The 19,583-nt window shown below is 41.5% G+C and overlaps 1 pseudogene; it reads right to left on the reverse strand.

Annotated features, from left to right (window-relative positions):
- Window positions 1–17,100: 17,100 nt before the first annotated feature.
- On the reverse strand, window positions 17,101–17,424 carry LOC140909957 (large ribosomal subunit protein eL37 pseudogene; annotated as a pseudogene).
- Between the last annotated feature and the right edge of the window lie 2,159 nt (window positions 17,425–19,583).

Genomic DNA, 19,583 nt, shown 5'->3' on the forward strand with positions numbered 1-19,583 from the left:
TTAGGCTTCTGTATATCCTTGAAGTGTTTTTTCTGGCCACCTCATATTCGGTTGCCTACTTTTAGTTCACCAAACAGCAATTGCTCTGGCATTCTGGTGTTGTTCATTCTCCACACATGATCAGCCCAATGTAACTGTGATGCTATAAGCACAGCTTCAGTCCCTGTGGAGTGACTACATTCCAGAAACTCATTATTGGTAACCTTATCCTGACATCTGATGCAGAATATGGCACGTAGATGTCGTAAACAGAATGTATCTACAATGTGATGCCTGTAGCAGGTCCATACAACAAGTTGGACAGCACAGCCACTTTATAGACTTTTAACTTGGTTTGAAGATTAATACCATCTTGCTGCCTGATAGTCTGCTAAGTGATGAACTGACTTTGTTGATATGAGTTGTCAGGTCCTTGTCTATAGTAACATCATTCAACAATATACTACCAGGATAGCAGACATTTGTAACAGCATTCAGTGGTGTGTTGCTGATGGTAACTTTTGGTTTTGTGTAGGTTTTCCCTGGTGCAGGTTGATACATGACCTCTGTCTTTTTCAAATTGATTGTCAGCCTGTACCTTTCTGCAGACTCTGTGAATTTGTCCATAATCAATTGTGTATCTTCTGAGTGTGTGCCTCTAGAGCACAGTGATCGGCATACAGCAGCTCATGAACAATTACCTCAAAGACTTTTGTGGAAGATCACAGCCTGTTCAGATTCAATAATTTTCTAGAGGATTAGAAACGTATCCTGATGCCGCCATTCAGGTGTCTTGTAGCATCGTTGACCATTGCTGCATAGAAGAGATTAAACAAGAGTGGACCAATCACACAGCCTTGCTTAATACCATTAGTAGCAGGAAATGGGTCAGACAGAACACCATCTACAGAACACCATTGCAGATGTTGTCAGACACAGTGAGAACCAATTCCAGATTGTTGGTGATGTTCACAAAGCTGCTCTAAATGGTGGAGTGCTAATTCTGGGCCCAAGAAATGAGCACTGGCTGGTGGGATCACATCATAATGAAGGTTTGGGATAATGAGCAGTGGCTGCAGAACTTTTTGATGTGCAAGGCCACATTCCTGGATCTGTGTGCCAAGCTCACCCAAACCCAGAGTGAGAGCTGTACTGACAGTAGAGAAGCATATGGCAATGGCACAGTGGAAATATGCAATGCAGGATTGCTACTAGCCAGTGGGAAATCATTTTGGAGTTGGAAAATGCACTGGGGTGGGGGCTGTTGCTGTGCAGGGCTATTAATCATCTCCCGCCATGTAGGGGTATTGTAAGAACATGCAGGACTGGAACCTGAGGGTTCTGGGCTGCTAATTTCCCCACATCACCACTGGAGGCTTAGGCTGTGCTCCTACGGGAGGACTCTGTGAGGCTGGGCTTAGCAGGAAGTACCCTCCAGCAGGACCTTAGTGGTGGCCCCTTGCAACCCATTGATTGGCTCATACCAGTACTTAAACCAGGAAGCCATACAGGAGAGCTATCTGAGCAAAACCACAGGCTGCCTACGTATCTCTGCTCCAGACCCTGCTCGCGACAGACTGTAGACTCCAGCTTCTGACCCTGGTTTGCCCTTGACTTTGCTCTTTGATTGCTGGCGCCTGACCCTGATGTCCCAATAACCTGATCCTGCCTTGGTTTGCCCTCTGGCCTGTCTTGGACTCTGACCTCCCTGTACTTGATTCAGCCTGACTCCTCCTCCAACCACTAGGTCTGCTCTCCCTTGTCCCGTTCATGACAACAGTGACTCTCAGCAAAGTGGAGGACATAATGGATGGATTTGCAGCAATAGAGTTCCCAAACTGCTGTGGAGAGATAGACAGCACACATATCTCTATTTTGGCACTTGACCACCTTGCCACAGAGTACATTAATAGAAAGGGCTATTTTTCTTTGGTTATGCAAGCACTGGTGGATCACTGGGATCACTTCACCAACATGAGTGTTGGCTGGTCAGGGAAGATGTAAGATACTTGCATCTTTAAGAACACAGGACTGTTCAGAAAGCTACCAGCTGGGACTTTTTTTCATGACCACAGGATTACCATTGGTGATGTTGAAATGTCAGTCGTGATTCTGGGGGACCCAGCCTATTCTTTAGTCCCTGGCTCATGAAGCCGTACACTGACGCATCGGCAGCACCAAGGAAAGATTCAGCTACCAGCTCAGCATGTGCTGAATGACAGGTGAATGTGCTTTTGGTAGGCTGAAGGGACTCTGGCATTGTTTACTCATAATATTGGATCTCAGTATAAAAAAATAGCCCAGTGGTTATTACTGCTGCTGCATCCTGCATAATATCTGTGAAGCAAAGGGAGAAAAGTTGTTGCCAGGGTGCAAAGGGAGGGGCTGTCTGCTGAATTTGAACAGCTAGACACAAGGGCTATCAGAAGAGCTCAGTGCAGATCTGTATGTCTCAGGGAGGCTTTGTAAGCATGTTAAAAGCACTTTACCAGTGAGCCACAGTAATGAGTTGTGGTGTACTGTGCTCTACTTGGCCCTGCAGTTTGAGTGCCTGTGAGGAATTATGTGATGTTTGGTGTACATTTACGAATATAATACTAACAATCTATCTATTAATTCTGTGGTGCTTGCTGTACATTTATGATTATTACACTGTGTTTGTCACTGATTCTGAGTTGTGTGATAGTGTACAGTAAAAACTGGTGCATGCTTTCGGTACCACCAGGCATTGTCCAGCATACGTTGGGAACTAGTAAAGATTAATTATTTTCCAAACAATAGAGTTTTATTGACTAAGGAAAACACATAAAAATTCTCTTCAAGTTAAAAGCAAATACATGAAAACCTTGATAAATGTATGGAACCGAGCTTAAAGAAGGGGAAGGAACATTCATGTCCATTTTAGCTGCACATACATCAACTGTGGCTCTCACAGGTATATGAAGCTGTGGTTGTCCTTAATGTCCCCAGTGTGGAGTGGTAGGGGTAGGGATGTGGCCCCTGATGCCACATGGAATGTTGGGGGGTAAGGAGTAGGGAAGTGTTATACTGGAGTTCTCCATGGATTGCAAAGGGAGGTGATCCTGGGATTATTGAACATGTAGGTCCACAAGAGTCTGCAGCATTTGAGTTTGCTGCCAGAGAAACCCCATCATGTCCTGGTGCCTCTCTCTCTCCTCTTCCTGCTGGGACTCCTAGGTCTTTCTCCTGTCCACTCTTTCCTCTCTCTGCAATATTCACCCTCCAGGCCTTCTGTTCATGGTCTGATGCGGATCTGGCTTGCAGGATGTAGTTGAACATGTCATCTCAAGTCCTATACTTTGTCCTACTTATCTGGCTCAGGCATTCCATGGGTGTGGAAGAGGAACCCCTAAAGGCCACAATGACATCAGCTGCAGATAAAACGCATAGAGGTACCATTGTCAGTATAGTCACAACAGAAAGTGAAAGCTGAGATTTAGAACTCCCTTTCCTTGCTCCCTAACAGTTATAAACAAGACATGCTAAATGACATGTCTGCTTCGGAGTGATTATGCTCGGTACTGCTCACAGCACCAGTCATGTTGAATGTGGCCCTGTAGAGGTGAGGGAAATGAGGAGGGAATTGCTCAGTTGCATAAAACTATGAGTACAGGGCAATGGCACTGAATACTAGCGCCATTTTCCACAGGCGGTGGTGATTTTAGCTGATATCTCACTCCTGAGGGTAAAAAAGACAGAGAAAGCGCAGCTGCTGCTGGCATCCCAAATCCACCCAGGCCTGTATGCTGCTAGCTTGTTTACTGCAAGGGTGGCTGCTGAAGTTCTCACCAACTGATGTGGGAAAGTGTCCTACTATGGAGGAAGAAATAAGCCATCCTTAGAAACCTTTGGGAGAGGATTACATGAAAGTTTCACCAATATGTGTGAGGAGGAGTCAAGGGACATCCCTAGATACATAAACAAACTGCTCCACATGAAGAATACTTCCGTCGACCTAGCTACAGCCTCTCCGGGAGGTGGATTACCTACACCAACAGGAGAACCCCTCCTTTCGGCATAGGTAGTGTCTATGCTGAAGTGCTACAGCTGCATTTCAAGTGTAGGCAACCCTCATGTGTTATTTTGTACTGTTGGGTGTGAGGCTGAACTAGTGCTGAGGCCTGGAGGGCCAGTGTATATCCAGGAGACTAAATAAATTGGATCCCTTATGGGGATTTTTGAACTGGCTGAGTTCTTAGAGTGCAAAATAGGAGCAGGGCACTGCAGAGGCACTCTGGGCTATGAAGGGATGCTTGGGAGGCACTGTGCTACAACACCGCTCTCTTTACAAAAATTACCTTCATCGTTCACTGGCCTGAGCGGCAGGGGAGCCTTAGGGTTTTTGTGATTTTTTTTTTAATTGTACTGCTTTTTTTTTTCCAAATTATACATTCATTCATGATGGCAAGGACAAAATGCACCTGACACCTTCCTCCCAAATAGAACCTCTTCTGCTACAACTGGAAGTCAAAGCCTTGCATAATAAAGCTTCTATAACGCCTTCCATCCAAGGATCTCAAAGTGCAGAGCCATTTATATACTTTTTGTCTCAAACAGCCCTGTGCATTAAGAAGGGCTCATCTCCCCATTTTATAGATAAGAAAATGGAAACAGAAAGAGGAGACTTGCTGAAGATGACACAGGAAATCTATGACAGGACGAAGAATAGAACCCAGGTTTCCTGCTTCTTAAGCTTGTGCCTTACCATGGGATCATTGTGCACCATAAGAGCAAAGTCAGATTTGGTTTCATTTTAGGGGACCACTTGCAATGTTCTTAGTTTTGCCTTCTTTGGGAAAGTATGGAGTAGGAAATACCCTTTAAAAAACCTACCAAAATCTGTTTTTATGAAAAGCTGATTTCCATGAAATAAACTGCTGTTGAGAAGGTTTATACTGAACATGTCCAGCTATGTTCTGATTTCAAAGCAGAATGTTCCTCTGAACTTGGAATTACAGAAACAAATCCTGACCTTTTATCCAACTTGCACTTCAAGGGCACCAATGAAATTGAACTCCTTGCATTTCCTGTCTCCCTTTCTGCTTTTGTTTACTTTTGTCTTTTTCAGCCAGAGATCATCTTGAATCCAAAATTTCCCCCTTTTACCAAGGATGCCTGTCAAAGTGGGCAGGATGTGGCTTCTTTCATCCTATCAATGCCACACCAAGTGTCAGGAAGAGGGGTTCACTTGAAAGGCACAACCATAACAGGTTGAGAGCACTTACCATCACAGCTAGCAGTGCCAGTATTTGCCGGCCTGGGAGTAAAGCACAAACTTGAGTCCCCAGGGTTTCTGGGTTTTGGGTTGCATTGCAGCTAGTCCTTAAAAGCCTCTTTTTTAGACTTTGTATATTCTCTTGGATACTTTTAAGTCAGATGTTTAACATTTAAGTTAAACATAAAAATATTTAACACAGTATTTTACATAGTGCTTTACTTTTTCTAAGTGCTTTAAAAGATAAATAATTAATTACTATAATAATAAACTATAATTAATATAGTCTGCATAATGCTGAGACTGCGAAGAGAAAACAAAATCCACAATGGATTTAGGGCCAAATAATTTGCTCCACTGAAAGGGAATGGGGGCACTTGAAGCAGGCTCAAATAGCAGCTATTCATAGGTGTTGGAAGTACTTCTGTAATTTTTATGCTGTGGCAATTTGTGACAAGTTTTTCCTCTTCCGTGTAATTTTGTTTGGAAAGAGAACCTGGGATCCTGCGTATTTTGTGTTCAGGATCTTTCCTCTTTTGAAAACAAAAATACTAATTCCCAGTGGACAAGTATCCATATTATAAAAGTAATAATCACACACTAATCAGTACCTCATTAGCATTCTTTTTCTAAGCAATAAATTGTTAAAGAGAGCACAGTGTGATATATGATACATATCTATATTATAATGCGTGTACACAAAAAAGTTAATTTCTTCTAATACCAATAGTGCTTTAATTCTCAATGTTAAAAATAACCATGACATACATTTAAAGCCAGTGTTTGCTGGGGATAAGGCAAGAGAGGCATTTTTTGTTACAGCTGATATGGAACAACCACATCATCCATTTCCCATGTTCTATCTCACAGCTCAGGAAGAATACTTTGGGTCATTGCCCAACTCCTTTTGCCCTGAATTTGGATCAGTCATCTGACTGCTGTATTAACAGCCACTTCTCTATTCCTGGGAACACCACTGGGAATACTTGTTATTGTGATGGCAATAACATTAACTACAACTGGTGATTCAGACCATGAAAGAGTGAATCTATATAGTTCACTGCACTTAGTGCCTGTTGTCTTTGTATTTGTTTTCTTTCCTGACTGGTGATGTAAATAGTTTGTCTGAGATTGCTGTGGTTGTCTCAGTAATATTGTGTGTGCTGCAGACTAATGAACATACAATACTTGTGTAGAAGAGAACATGCATATTGTGTATTAAACATTTCTCATACTGCTAATGATGAAAAGACAGACTAAAGGAAATAATGTTCTGTTAATCGGGTAGGTAGTGTCTTTGGCAGTGGCTCTCAGACTTTTTTACTGGTGAGCCCTTTCACACAGCAAGCCTCTGGGTGAGACCCCCCTTATACATTAAAAACATGGCTTTATATATTTAACACCATTATAAATGCTGGAGGCAAAGTGGGGTTTGGGGTGGAGGCTGACAGCTCGCAACCCCTCATGTAAAACCTTGCGACCCCCAGAGGGGTCCTGACCCCCAGTTTGAGAACCCCTGGTCTGTGGGTTATTTAACTGCTAGAAGATGAAATACAAGATACTGCATTTACTATTGAAATCTAGCACACTCTTATAAAGATCTGACTTTATCTAACTCTTGATGAAGACACCAAAGGACAGCAGGATGCCTGGTCATTTTTTTATGGTTTACCAGACAACAAATGCCAGAACATAAATTTCAAAGGCTGAGGTACCTTTTCAAAGTATGGGAATATGAGAATCTTGAAACAATAAATTGAGGCAGCAGGAAGTTTATATTCATCAGACTCTACCACATGGCTTTACAGGTTTCCCATCCTCCCCCTTAGTTTGCTGATTTCACTATACAATGTGCAGTTCATATATAGGGTTTTTCATTCTGACCAGTATGACATTATGGGTATGTCTACACTGCAGCTAGGAGCGTGCCTCCCAGCCTAGGTAGACAGACTCGTGCTACCTGAAGCATGCTAAAAATAGCAGCGTGGATGTTGTGGCTCCAGTGGAGACATGGGCTAGCCACCTGATCTAAGAGATGAGTAGGCTTGAGAGCCCAAGCCACAACATCCACACTGCTATTTTTAGCACTCTAGCTTGAGCCAAGCTAGTTTGAGTCCTTCTACCTGGATTGGGAGGCTCACCCCCAGCTGTAGTGTAGACATACCTTATGTGAGCAACAATATAATTTATCTAGCCATAATATTATAACAAAAGAGTATTCGAAGGAATGAGGTTAGGTCTGTGTGATGGGCTGGATTAGGCCCAAAGGCTCCCGGCTGGAAGCCTCAGCGTTCTACCACACCCATCCCAGGAAAGGAACAGTGGAGAGGTCCTCCAAGTGGCTTAGAGTGGTTGCGAGGAAGCACCAATCAGAGGGGCTTCTGGAATGGCCAATCAGTGGCCAGGAGGGCCATATAAATGGAGCTGCAGAACAGAGCAGCAGTTAGTTGCTGTTTGGAGTTGGAGAAGAAAGGACTCATAGACTTTAAGGTCAGAAGGGATCATTATGATCGTCTAGTCTGACCTCCTGCACAATGCAGGCCACAGAATCTCATCCACCCACTCCTGTAACAAACCCCTGACCTATGCCTGAGCTACTGAAGTCCTTAACTCATGGTTTAAAGACTTCAAGGTGCAGAGAATCCTCCAGCAAGTGACCTGTGCCCCACGCTGCAGAGGAAGGCTAACAACCCCTAGGGCCTCTGCCAATCTGCCCTAGAGGAAAATTCCTTTCCAACCCCAAATATGGCCATCAGCTAAACCCTGAGTATATGGGCAAGACTCACCAACCAGACACCCAGGAAAGAATTCTCTGTAGTAACTCAGATCCCACCCCATCTAACATCCCATCAAAGGCATTGGGCATATCTACCACTAATAGTTGAAGATCAATAAATTGCCAAAATTATGCTATCCAATCATACCATCCCCTCCATAAATTTATCAAGCTTAGTCTTGAACCAGATACATCTTTTGCTTCCACTGCTCCCCTTAGAATGCTATTCCAGAACTTCACTCCTCTGATGGTTAGAAAACTTCATCTAATTTCAAGTCTAAACTTCCTGGTGACCAGTTTATATCCATTTGTTCTTGTGTCCACATTCGTACTGAGCTTAAATAATTCCTCTTCCTCCCTGGTATTTATCCCTCTGATATATTTATAGAGAGCAATCATATCTCCCCTCAGCCTTCTTTTGGTTAGGCTAAACAAGCCAAGCTCTTTGAGTTTCCTTTCATAAGACAGGTTTTGCATTCCTCGGATCATCCTAGTAGTCCTTCTCTGTACCTGTTCCAGTTTGAATTCATCCTTCTTAAACATGGGAGACCAGAACTGCACACAATATTCCAGATGAGGTCTCACCAGTGCCTTGTATAACGGTACTAACACCTCCTTATCTCTACTGGAAATATCTTGCCTGATGCATCCCAAGACCGCATTAGCTTTTATCATGGCCATATCACCTTGGCAGCTCATAGTCATCCTGTGATCAGCCAATACTCCGAGGTCCTTCTCCTCCCCAGTTTATAACAAAAATTCTTGTTATTAATCCCTAAATGCATGACCTTGCACTTTTCACTATTAAATTTCATTCTATTACTATTACTCCAATTTACAAGGTCATCCAGATCCTCCTGTATGATATCCCATTCCCTCTCTGTATTGGCAATACCTCCCAGCTTCGTGTCATCTGCAAACTTTATTAGCACATTCCCGCTTTTTGTGCCAAGGTCAGTAATAAAAAAGATTAAATAAGATTGGTCCCAAAACCAATCCCTGAGGAACTCCACTAGTAACCTCCTTCCAGCCTGACAGTTCACCTTTCAGTATGACCCGTTGTAGTCTCCCCTTTAACCAGTTCTTTATCCACCTTTCAATTTTCATGTTGATCCCCATCTCTTCTAATTTAGCTAATAATTCCCCATGTGGAACCATATCAAGTGCCTTTCTGAAATCGAGGTAAATTAGATCCACTGCATTTCCTTTGTCTAAAAAATCTGCTACCTTCTCAAAGAAGGAGATCAGGTTGGTTTGGCACGATCTACCTTTTGTAAAACTATGTTGTATTTTGTCCCAATTACCATTGACCTCAATGTCCTTAACTACTTTCTTCTTCAAAATTTTTTCCAAGACCCTGCATACTATATTCTACTACATGCCTGACTGGAAGACCAACAGGACCAAAGACAGTGTGCCAGCAGGAACCGGGGGAGCAAGATAAATTGGAGAGAGTCCAGCGAAGGGCAACAAAAATGATTAGGGGACTGGAACACATGAGTTATGAGGAGAGGCTGAGGGAGCTGGGATTGTTTAGCCTGCAGAAGAGAAGAATGAGGGGGGATTTGATAGCTGCTTTCAACTACCTGAAAGGGGGTTCCAAAGAGGATGGCTCTAGACTGTTCTCAATGGTAGCAGATGACAGAACGAGGAGTAATGGTCTCAAGTTGCAGTGGGGGAGGTTTAGATTGGATATTAGGAAAAACTTTTTCACTAAGAGGGTGGTGAAACACTGGAATGCGTTACCTAGGGAGGTGGTAGAATCTCCTTCCTTAGAGGTTTTTAAGGTCAGGCTTGACAAAGCCCTGGCTGGGATGATTTAACTGGGAATTGGTCCTGCTTTGAGCAGGGGGTTGGACTAGATGACCTTCTGGGGTCCCTTCCAACCCTGATATTCTATGATTCTATGATTCTAAGAGGCTCCTGGCTGGCTGCTAGGACTGCGTCAAAGACTGTTTGCTAGCAGGGACTGGGGGAACATTGAGGGAGCTCCTGGCAGGCTGTGGGGACTGAGTAAAGCCTGAGCTTGGGGAGGGCCCTAGGAAGATAGGGTCTCCAGGGAGGAAGCCTTGGAGATATGGCCCCATACCAGGGCCAGGACTACTTGCTGAAAGAAAGCAGACACACCTAAGCAGAAGAGGCGCTCATGAGAGGTAGGTGCTGACCTTGTTACCATCACGTTGTCCTAAAAACCCCAACAAACTTTAATGCAGCCAGAACCCAAATGCAGCAGCACGGTGTTACACATGCAGAAGTTCTATATTAGTCAAAATATTTTTTCTCTGAAATAACAATAGACCCTCTTCAAATGGCTCTAGTCATTAGCGGGCAAAGTCATTGTCACCTGGTGGTGGTTGTTCTACGGCTGATGTGAAATGAGCTGGCTATCTGGAGGTTCAGTCTAGTTCCCAGTGGACACAAATCCATATTATAAAAGTCATAATCACACATTAATAAGTATCCCTGTTGGCAATTTCAATAGAGAGATGGAATGGAGCAAAGTATAAGCTGCTCTCTCAGTACTAGCTCCACATCAGGCAGAGGCACATCGGCAGGGCACAGCCCCATGAAGAAGCTTACATTGCTGTTGCTTATATTACACTTGTGTTGTGGATAAGCAGATGGCTTCAGTTTCCAGTCCTATCAGTCTGGCTTTTCAAGAGGAATAAATTCATGACCTCACATTTATGGGGGAAAGTGCTAGCTGGGGAACTGTGACTTTTCCTCATCCTTTCTTCATTCAGGTCTGGCTCTGTCATCAGCCATTAAGGATGCTCTGAAATAATGTCAGTCATCCTGCTATCTAACGCTTATTTGCTAACGCAAATTAAAACAATAAGATGATTTAATATTTGCAGCTAAATGCACTTACAGAACATACTTTTACTTCAGCAGACTGAGAGTAGGGTGTTATTTATAGAGTCTCCGCTGGACTGCATTAGAGTTGCTCCTTTGCCTTCTTTAAGTTTCAAGCAGAATAATTCCTGGAGTTCTAGTCCTTTTTAAATCATGAATACAGTTTTTTATAAGAGGAGAGATGTATCCTCCCTGCACGCTTTTAATGCTATTAGCAAAAATGCTTTCAACAGAATGTATTTTCCTAAGACATTTTAGCATCAGAAATTACAGCCCTGATGTGACAACATGTTGGCCCAGTGACCTTCATGAAGGTAATATCAAGCTATTTTAAGGAATTACAGAAGCAACATGTTCTACTCTAAAAATCTGCTTGAGATCTTGATCCCTTGCGTCACTACTGATCTCCAGGTACCCCTTGTCACAGAATCACAGGATCGGTGCTATGGCTTCAGATTTGGAACAGTCTCTAGGAGGAACCCCTTCAGTGTGCCAGACCCCCTAGGGGTCTCCTTCTTCCTCCAGGGTAAGCCACATGGCTTCATTGCCTCCTTAGACTGGACCTCCGGGCCTGAAGCACTCTTGCTTCACATCGTAAGTTCTGCTCAACGAGTCCAACTGACTCAGGTCCCAGTAGAGACTTGTATACTTTTCGGGGATTAATGCACCTCGCCAAGCATTTGCAATGACACTTACACAGAGTTGTCAAAACAGTCTGGTTTATTTGTTAACTGGAACACAGCATAGGAAGTTTTTGGGGTAATCTAGAGAAATGAAGGTTAAAGCATAGTTCATTCTAGTTAGCCCAGAGCCCAGCCAAGCTATAGTGACCCCCTTGGTTCAAGCTCTGTCTGTCTGCCTCCATCTGACCTCCTTTGTCAGACTCCAGGGGAGAGCCACAACTCCCAGTAACCAACTCTTATTCCCCACCTCATACCCATCCAGTCCTTTGATCTCCAGCTGTTGTTCAGCTTTCCTATGGTAAGGTGGGGAAATCCATATCCCTCTGGGTTGTTGGGTGCTAGGTGTCAATGTCCTTGCGATTGGATTTGCCATTTTATTCTCAGATGCTCCATTGATATGGGGAGTAAGGTGCTCTCCCATCAGCTAGAGTGGCTACAATAGAGAGTTTACAGGGGGCGCAGCTGTGTCGCTGTAAGATCTTTAGTGTAGCCAGAGCATAAGGGTGAAATCCTGCCTCCAATTAAAGCCAGTGGCAAAAGTCTCATTATCTGTAGTGGTGCCAAGATTTCACGTGAATCAGCAATTTCCATTTATTTCCATGTGTGGTCACTAAATATTTATTACAGCTGTGCAGTAGCCAGGTTCCATCGAGGCTGACGAAGCACTTGCACAGTGTTACTTTTCTGTTTTCAGGCACTTATAACTTTCTGAAAACAATCGTCTTTGGACTGAAATTTCTTATGCTTGTGCTCAGCCAGACACATTCATTTTTTTTTTAATTTTATAAAATTCCATTTAATCATTTTTCAGACTGTTGGCAAATAGATATTTTTCATGTCTTTTAAAATTGTTCTGATGTTTTATTTGCATTTAAATAACTTTAAATATGGCAGCATTTTGTCAAATTTACCAGATTCTTCATATAAGAGTTGAGGAACTGGACCACGCATTGAAAAATAGAGGGAGATGGAAAACATTTGTTCAGTTGTGAGTGAAACATCGCAAAATCCCTGTCTGATTAAACTGGGAATTGTGCAGAGATCATTGTGATTCTCTCATGTATGTCTGTGAGGCTGTTTCAACTCCTGAGCAGGATTTCAGAGAGGGACATTGGCAGACTACCCCTTGCTTCACGCTGCCAACCCCTACTGAGAAATACAAGCAAGAAGCAGGCCCAGAATAAGACTGAGAGCTTGTCACAGGTCAAGAGGCAGAATGACAAGAGTCAAAAATTCCCCAGAGACTCAGGCTTGAACACACAAGTCACATTCTTGAGAGAGGGTTTTATTGCAAGGGTCTGAGTTTATTGAAATTGGCACCAATTTTGCAAAAATCTCTAATCGCATCGTGTCCATGCAGCTGTATAGACAAAGAACTTTTAGAAAATACAGTTCAAGTTTCCTTGTTTCTCCAGTGTTCCTCTGGTCTAGTTTCCAATCAGCCCAGCACTCTGTCACTTCTTCCCTCTGAAAGTAGTGGACTTATTGAAGTGACATGCCTTGGCTTACCTGCCCTTAATTATTTTCTGGCTAGTAGTGTCTCCCTGAGCTATTTCCGAATTTTGGCTGGGGATTAACCCCAAAATGGAGATTTAAATAAGCCTTCTCCTAGGGACAGCACTGGGGTGGGGAATGGCAGGGCTTTAGGAATCCTTTCCAGAGAATACCAAAAGACCCGATTCCACCATGGCAGGGGCAACCATGTGCTACTGGAAGAGTATGAGAACTTGGGGACAGAATGTTCCTGTGACATGCTCAGACATCAGTCAGGTATAGAAGCCTAGATAAAATGGTCCTGATGCCTCATTAGAAACATATATTTTTTACACACTAATGGTCCTGTGATGTGCTCAGACATCACAGTGAGGTATAGAAGTCTAGATAGATACATTCTCAGACAATATTGCAAGGTATTAACACAGTAAGAGCAAAGAGAAAATCGGCAAGTACAGGTAAGGATCACAAAGTCCTCACATTAGACACTTAAATCTGTCTTGTGTATGACCAATTATCAAGTAGGGAGAAATAATCCTGTTAGTACAGAGAGAACTTGGTCAAATGTTCTGAACTTCTAATTACTGAGCCCTTTTCAGTGTAATTGATAAAGGGCAGTCAAATGTTCAGATAATTGTTATAAGAGCACCTTCTAGAGTTATAGATTTTTTCCATTGCAAGTGCTTCCCAAATTCCTAAAAGTTATAATCTATTGACGGTGTGATGCACTTGTGCCACTTTGCCACAATAGTAATTCTAGCAGCCTAAGCAAATCATCATTTCAGTTCAGAGGAAAGAAAGAAAGTGTATTTTGAAAACTTACTGCTCACAACCCATGCTTGCTAAGAGAGGAATAGAAAATTATTTTTTCTGATCTTTTCCACCCTCACCTACCTTTAAAGAAACTTTTGTTAAAGGAGATTTGAAGGGAAATCTCTGTGGGACAACTTTTTTAAAAAATTACATTTTAGAATTGAATTTGCACAACTGGAAAAAAAGAGGAGGCCAACACCATCTGTCAAATTTGCTGATATTAAGTGCACCTGCTGGAGTCCCTTATCCCTTTTTAGAAAAGGAAAAAGGTATACTAAATACATTGGTAGCAAGCCTGCTTATTACATGAGCACCCAATCACTTCCTATAAGGCATCTGAGATCCATAGTACAAAGCCAGACAGCAGGAATATCAAAATTGATCTTCCCTGGTTTTGCTGGAATAATTCTTAGGGGTCTCAAATGTGTATTATGAGCTTTCTCACACCTTACTTGAAGGAATGGGGGAGTTGAATGTTCAGCAAATAAATCCTTTCTCCCAAGAGTTTATTAGGTATTTTGGTGTAAAGGGTGTTAACAAAAAACAAAAATCAAAGAGCAAGAGCCTCACATCATGTAAATTGGTATATATATACTGACCTCAATGCAGGTACATTTAATGCAGTAATTTAACCTGCTGAAGACCTAGCCTGAACAACTTTAAGCAGTCTGACTAAAAATCTTTTTTTCTCTCTGTTACTCAATTTCAGCTTCTTGTTTCTTGTGATGTCTTAATCCCATTAGTTTTTCAGGTTTCAGAGTAGCAGCCATGTTAGTCTGTATTTGCAAAAAGAAAAGGAGTACTTGTGGCACCTTACAGACTAACCAATTTATTTGAGCATAAGCTTTCGTGAGCTACAGCTCACTTCAGTGGATGCATAAAGTGGAAAATAGAGTGAGGATATTTATATACACACAGACCATGAAAAAATGGGTGTTTATCATACACATTGTAAGGAGAGTAATCACTTAAGATGAGCTATTACCAGAAGGAGAGTGGGGTGGGGGGAGAGAAAACCTTTTGAAGTGATAATCAAGGTTGCCCATTTCCAGCACAATTCCAGGAGTTAACAAGAACATCTGAGGAATAGTGGTGGAGGTGGCGGGGGAAGGGGAAGGAATAAGCAAGGGGAAATAGTTTTACTTTGTATAGTAACTCAACCACTCCCAGTCTCTATTCAAGCCTAAGTTAATTGTCATTAGATTTCTTGAGTATACAAAACCTGAATTTACAGTGTAAAAAGTAAACAGAAAGTTAAAAGAAAAAACCAAAAAGCTTTTCAGTCCTCTGTTATTAAATCACAAGGAAGCAAACACCAGAATAATTTCAATTTTTTATCCTTGCAAGTCACCTGTAAGGAAACATTTTTACGTTCTCCCACTTTTCTGTTTTCAGTAATGAGATTCCAAAAACGAAAAGCATGACCAGCAGAAAAACATTTATCATTTTAGATTTTATATAAAATGCATACTTTTTTCTTTTTACATTTCTTTTATTGGAAATGCAGCGTACAAGGGAATACAAGACAGAAATAACATCCAAGAACATACAGCATAGGAAAAGCATCTGGAAAAACTAGATAACAGATGCAAGTTGTGTTTGAGTGTGTGATCAATTATAGGATTGCTGTGTAGGCTATACTATAGTGATGTATTGACAGTCTTATCAATAGGTCAACAGTCATGTTCATAGATGAATAGTACAAGTAAAAGAACATATTTTCAACTATTTTCTTGCTAATATTGCTAATACATTTATTGAAACTGTTGGCTTGTCCAGCAATATAATACAGTCTCAAAGGATTTAACTAATGACAATACCTTGAAAGTGAAATATCATTTAACCACAGTTTTCTGACGTATTTTGTAAGAAAAAAGAAAGAAAAGAATCCCTTCAACTCCATGAAAGGATGAGTTCAACAAAAAAGACACTCACTTTTTGTTAAAATTAAAAGAAATTTTTTTCAAATGAATCCATAAAACAATGCTTAGCCAAAAGCTATAGTAAAGAAAATAAATGACATAACCCCTCTGACTACTGCTGCTCCTCTGAACAATTACCCCAGGCAGGAAATCTTTAGATAAAAACCTCTAATGATGCTGGTCTCCTATCTAATCTCCTTCCCAAAAGCATCATAGTTAATGATTGCAAATTCTTTCCTTTTGTATCATAATCAAATTCACTTACTTACATGGAGTGCAGTAAGAATAATGAATATTTCGCTTCACTATCTCTAATGTCACATTAAAACTGATGATTGACTGTATTTACAAAGGTGAAAAAAATAGCAGGGCTTTGATATATTTTTAATTCAACATGTAATAACCTAGGGATAGATTTAAAAAAAAATGTGTTAAGGCAGGAGTCAACCCTCCAGATCACATAGAACATGTGTCCTTCTCTACAACTTGTCACTGCATGAAGGAACCTGTTAATGAACCCACAAGAGGCAGCCAGAAAATCTAGGTAAACTGGATATACAGCAAAAAGGTAATACTACAGGCCAATGTAGCTATGGACATCTAGGTGAATGACAGAATAATGCAAGGATTCGTATCAGATACAACACACTCACAACTCAGATACATGATTCATAAAATGCTAATAATCAACCTTGCTAGATTTAGCCATGAACACCCAGGAATTATGTTTTATTAGACAAACAAAAAAAGACTGACTAAAGAATGTGCTTTTTGATGTGCAATGCTAGTGTAGTTGTGTTATATAGTTATGCAGTCAGGGCAGTTAAACTTCCAGATACTAGTAGCTAAAAGCAATGTCTTGCTTGGAAGCACTGATGTATGTTCTGGTTTACCTTCTAGTACTGTTAAAAATAGTAAAAATTGTCATCAACAGCAGTTACTGTGCCATAAAATAAGTTGTTAGTGATAAAATTGTATAACTGCAAGCAGCACCACTTAAACCTAACCAGGAAAGAGTCACAGGATAAATATGTAAGTAGGAGATTCACATTAATAAATCATGAGAGAAACAAGTAGGTGATGTAATATCTTTTATTGGACCGACTTCTGTCGATGAGAGGTACAAGCTTTCGAACTACACACACTCTTCTTCAGGTCTGGGAGAAGAAATCAGTGTCCGAGCTAAATACAAGTTGGGACAGATTATTAAGCATAAGAGGTAATGAATGGTGTAGGAGGCCACTTAAAATGGTGTAGGCAATAAGGGTTAGATTGTTATGTAAAAGGAATTTGAAGTGGGCAGTTAAGGGTTTGTTTTTTGTTCTGTTTTTTTCCGGATTAGACCATTTATTGTAACAAACAGATGCGTCCTTAAGATGAGCTGGATGCTGCAATGGCAGCTCTCTTGGGCTTAGGTTTTGTTCGTTCACGGAATCCATTCCTGAATCGACGGTAGACATTTTTCAGGTGCCTCATACGATCAGTACCAGTGGTGTTGCATCTTTTAGCCTTGGCAGTCCATTTATACTTTCTCTTGCACTTAGCAGGGTACCCACATTTCCCACAGCTGGATTTCCGGAGATAGTATGCCTTGGATCTGCAGCGACTGCACAAAGTGTGGGTTTTACTGTGGTGCTTACCGAATGATGACGTTCCCTTAGTCATCTTCCTCCGGCTGTCCTGGGGGTAGGATGCAGAGAGTCACCTGTATTATGGGTTTCATGGTAAGGAGCCATGTAACCCCCCCACACTAGAACTAACTAAATGCCTGGTAAAGGAGAGTATGGGTGATCGGTGCATAGTGCCGCTCCCTTGTGCTACAGTTTAATAAAAGTTGCAGCCTTCCACTTAATTCCATGCATGTGTCTGTCCTCATTTCACTGCTGTCTACATCAAGGTGCCCCTTGCTATTAGGGGATGTCTGTACTAGCTTTTTTGCAAATATTTTGTTACCATTACATCAGCAAAGAAGCTACTGTTGAGTGTTCCACACCACTGCTGACATTTTTACCATCAGGTTATCTGACCCTACTTTGTTCGCATAGTGATTAAAACACTGGTGGCTGCCTGTACCTTGCCTACACTAATGGTCCTGCTGTTGCTACCCTTGATGGAGCTGAGCCAGTGGCAGCAACTGGGGGAGAGTTTTGGCAAAACAATTCTACCATAGACAAAGCCTGAGCTAGCGTTGCTTTTACAGGAGCAGCACCCAAAAATATGAAAAGCATAAGGTTAATATATAATGTAATAAAGACCGATAAATATTGGGGTACTGTGATGTTGCACTGTGTATGTTTTATAAAAATATGCTTATCAGTGTGAATATGACGTAACTGGAATATGCTTTATGCAAAAGGTTTCTTGTAAGGTATCATAACAAAGGTTATAAACTACTGAATATATTCCTCCTATTTGTATGCATGTATAATTCTTGTGTCTGAAACTAGAAATATGAAGTATAACTCTGAGGTCCTATTGTAATTATACAAAGTGTGGGCCATTAATAGTGGTTTATAATCTTGATGGCTCCCATTGACTGTAAATGGTTTATTTACCTGCAAGCCTTCCTGTGTATGTGTGGGCTAACCCAGGAAGAATGGAGACTAGGGGTCTTACAGTGACATGTGACCATGTCACATGATACTGGAAACCATCTTAATCATTGTACTTTTCCATTGATGAGGTGGGGTGGGGACAAGCACAGACAAAAGATACCCACCTTGTGCCAAAGCTATAAAAGGGCGGAGGAGCAGGACAAATGGGTCCAGTCATGAGAGAACCCCTGCTTACCACCTGAGATGTCTACTGGAACTAACAAGGACTGTACCAGGGGAAAGGATTGGGCCCAGACTAAGAAGGAGTCTAGTCTGTGAAAGAAGCTTATTGAAACATCTCTGAGGCTGAGATATTACCTGTAATCAGTTTCTTAATGTATTAGGCTTTGACTTGTGTGTTTTTGCTTTATTTTGCTTGGTGACTTACTTTGTTCTGTCTGTTATTACTTGAAACCACTTTAATCCTACTTTTTATACTTAATAAAATCACTTTTGTTTATTAATAAACCCAGAGTAAGTGACTAATACCTGGGGGAGCAAACAGCTGTGCATATCTCTCTATTAGTGTTATAGAGGGTGGACAATTTATGAATTTACCCTGTATAAGCTTTATACAGAATAAAACGGATTTATCTGGGGTTTGGATCCCATTGGGAACTGGGTGTCTGGATGCTGGAGACAGGTAGTCTGTAGCTTTGGGGGTGTGGTCCAGACCCTGGGTCTGTGTTGCAGCAGGCTAGCATGTCTGGCTCAACAAGACAGGGTTCTGGAAGTCCCAAGCTGGCAGGGAAAACAGGCTCAGCAGTAATTTCAGCACATCAGGTGACAGTCCCAATGGGATCTCTGTGACCGAACCCGTCACAGGTACATTACAGAAGCCCTTACTCATACCATCCATTAAGCTCAATGACTGAGTAAGGATTATTAGTATTCCTTGATATTCATGTCTTTTGTCATTTCTATATGCAGGCAAAGAAGGCAAGTGTTTTTAATTCAGTAGATGTAGTGCACATTTATTGCTCTTTAAATAATTCCTTGCTGTTGTCCAATTCTTGTAAAAGTTATTATGGGATCAGTTCAGGGCTTAAAAGACATGTTTTAGCACATGGACATGCAATATCTTTTAAGTGTGCCAAAGACTTCCACCTGCTAAGCTTAAAATACAAGTGCTGTAATTAAAGTGATAAATAAATAACTGCTTGATTTTTCACTTGCATACTGTATTACACCACTTTTTAAAATAAAAAAGCACCACAAATTTTACAGGAA

This window comes from Lepidochelys kempii, chromosome 4 (genome assembly GCF_965140265.1).
Source record: "Lepidochelys kempii isolate rLepKem1 chromosome 4, rLepKem1.hap2, whole genome shotgun sequence".
NCBI lineage: Eukaryota > Metazoa > Chordata > Testudines > Cheloniidae > Lepidochelys > Lepidochelys kempii.